Below are 3357 nucleotides of genomic sequence, written 5' to 3' on the forward strand. Positions count from 1 at the left end.
CAGAGGTAGGATTCCGTTTGCCCCCAGATGGCTTGGGGTGATAAAGAAGTAACTTCAGCCTCCTTGAATCAAATCTTCTCTCCAGAACGTGAAACAAACCTGCAAATTGGAATGGCCCTGGAGCTGACTGTTCTGGGAGGGCACCTCCTGGCATTAAAACTAAATTACCGGCAGATCAAGGTACCTCTGTTATTAGCAAAATCATTCCCTGCGATTACAGAATGCAGCCATGAATCCTGATGGCACGTGAACTTCAGGCGACTTACCTGAGACGAATAACTGTGCAGAAATCCCAGGCTCATCTAATCGCTTCTCCGTAGCATTGCAGCCGGGTAATTATGCTAATGGTTAGAAGAAATCACCTTCCGTGGTCTGGGATTGGGAGGGCTGGAGACGAAAACGCGTGTGGAGGGTATCACCTGCTTCCAGCGGGAAGGGCTGGGCACTATGTTTGGATCCAAAGCAGCCCTTTCTGAGGAACTGGTTTGGTCCTTTGTCAAATGGAGAGAAACCCATTAGGCAATCAGAACTGCGGTGGCTTTTCAGACCATCTCACTGTAGGAAATTGAATTTGTCTAAGTTCCACTATCGGGCATGGTCATTCCAAGAAGCAAGTTAAACCCTAAAAGCTCAGGACCTTGGAGTTGAGTCAGTTCAATTCATGTCGTGCCCACTGGGTGCCAGGCACTGGTCTAGGCGCAGGCGAGGGGTGAGTGCCAGCATTGGGCAGTGCTTCTGTTGCTTTCTGAACGCGGTTTCTTGTCCCCTCGCTAACCTGAGAGCGGCAGTCCCATCCCCATGTTAGAGACAAGGAAATATTGCCTCAGAGACAACCAAGGTGCTTCCACCCACCCAGAGGGACCTGGGAGGCGTCCTGGGAGAGTGGGCAGAGGGGAGGGCATGGTGGGCAGAGGAGACAGCCTTTCGTGTGTGTGTGTGTGTGTGTGTGTGTGTGTGTGTGTGTGTGTAGGTGTAACAATGAACAAAACTAGGCATGATGGCTGTGCTCAGGGACATCCAGCCCCAGGAGGGGGATCACACCACGAAGGCATAGTCACCAACTGCGGTAAATGCCATGAAGACACGTGACCCGGGCCATGAGTGTGCAGTGTGCAAGGCCAGGGAAGGCTTCCCTGAGGACGTGACACCCAAGCTGCCCTGGGGAGAAGTGAACTGGGCCACGGAGCGGAGGGGACAGAGGAGAGTGTCGGAGAGGGGAGCCTGGTGCGCAAAGTCTGTGTGATGGGGAAAAGCAAGGCGTAACGGGGACCTGGGAGCTGGCTGGGTGGCTGAAGGCAGAAAGGGAGGGGAGATGGCAAGAAGCCAGGACGAAGAGGTGGGCTGGGGCCAGAGCGCCCAGGGTCTGCTAGGCCACCTGGAGACCAGAGGCCACTGAAAGCTTTCAAGCCGGCTTGGGGTGATGCAACTGAATCTGTGCTGTGCAAACCTCCCGAGGAGAAGCCACACTCAGAGACCAGCAGGGAGGGCAGGTGGATGCAGGGAGCCGGCTAGTTCCTCCTGAAGGCCAGGCAAGAGAACCCAGGCGGAGGCTCGCCGGGCCTGGAAGTAAACATTTGGGGCTCGTCAGCGTAGGGACGGCTATTGAGGCCACGGGCCTGGATGCAGTTGAAGGGGAGAGTCTGGAAGGATAAGAGGGACTCAGACCATCTCAAACTCCAGCTTCTGTAGCCCGGTGGAGTAAAAGGAGGGAGCCAAGGAGAGGACCAGAGAACTAGGAGAACACCTGGGAAAGACAGAAAAGATCAGAGAATGTCCAGGGGGTGAAGTGAAGCCCAGAGGTCAGGTGAGAGGAAGATGGAAAGATGTCCTTGGCGTGACTAACAGGAAGGTCACCGGCGACCTTTCTGAGGAGCATTGAGATGGAAGACCTTCAGCTGGGCGGGTTCCTGCCTGGCATGGCCATTTGCATGGAACAAAGAGCCAACTGGGCTAATGTCCATGTCACGAGAATAATATCACATTGTCCAGTGCGATCTGGATCGGAGAGGATCTGCTCATTAGTTCAGAAAATCTCCCCCAAGCCCGCAAAATGCACAGTCTTGTTCTTTTCCAGGGCCCATGTAGCCCCGGCGACTTTACGTATCTGTTTGCTCGTACAACATGGACCACTGGCCAATTCATCTTCCAGCGCCTGGGCCGTAAGCAATTTGCCATCCTCTGTGTTGCCTTGCTGGAGGCGTCCGACGAGCGGACATATGTGGATTTTGCATATATAGTGCGGACGATGCATTTGGTAAATCGCTTCAGACGTGTCCCTGGGGAAGGTGCCGCAGGCTCTGTGGCCCCTACAGATGGAAGCTGGCAAGGAAGAGACGGGTCCAGATTGCGATCCCTGGGCTAAAAGCAAGAGCAGATTGGAGGGGGCCAGAGTGGACGTGGGGAGGCCGAGAGGCGGGTCTGTGGTTCTGCAATGCTGCACAGCCCCTCACCCCGGGGAAGGACCAGGGCCAGGAGGAAGCGCTAACTTGGAGCGCACTTCTGACCCTCCCACCGGCTGGGCTGGCCTCCAGGTGCATGTTTTTGTTCATAACTGGAGAACACTCCCTGACATATTTTTCAGCCGCCCACTTTCTCAGTCACTCCATTGGGTTCCTTCCACCCTCGCCTGTAAACATCTTCCTCTTGGCCAATATTCCTATAACTACTATAATTACTACCTGCTCCAAAAATGGGGCCATGCGTTTTGCCTCCATGACCTCATCGAGAGCCCCTTGCAATAAGCCGCAGCCACACCCCGGTAGTGCAGACACAGAAACTGAGGTGCAGAGGGATGCTGGAGCCTGCCCCAGGTCACACAGCTGGCAGGTGGCTCAGCCCAGGTGTGAGCCCAGGTCTCTCTGACACCGACGGTCACGTGACCTCCCCAGAGCACTCCGTGAAGATCCGCAGAGTGGGACTGCTTTCCTTTGGGGAGTTTGGCATGACCCCCTTTTTTGTTTCTGAATATTTGCGCCCATTCACCCCTTTATTCGTTCAACAAACCTCCCTGAGGCCAGACTATATGCAGGTGGTGGGGCGCCCGTGGTGGCTCAGACAAGGTTTGTGACCGGGAGGGGCTCAGTCTGCTCAAGGAGGAGACCGCTGCACCACAGGCTGCAACAATCCACAATGTCATAGGCACGGACAGTGGGGTGGGCAGGTGCGGTGGGACCTGCTGCCTGGGAAGGCCCACGAAGAGCTCCCAGCGGCTTCACCTGGGTTGCAATGGCTCAGCTGGATTGTAATAGGAGAAACAGGCCCTGGCCCGGCAGACAGGGAGGACAGGAAGTCCAGGAGTAAAGGCTTTGTGCAAAGGCATGACAGAGGTGGGGTGGGGAGGGGGCTTGGGAGACCTGG

The sequence above is a fragment of the Myotis lucifugus genome, unplaced genomic scaffold (assembly GCF_000147115.1).
Source record: "Myotis lucifugus unplaced genomic scaffold, Myoluc2.0 scaffold_87, whole genome shotgun sequence".
NCBI lineage: Eukaryota > Metazoa > Chordata > Mammalia > Chiroptera > Vespertilionidae > Myotis > Myotis lucifugus.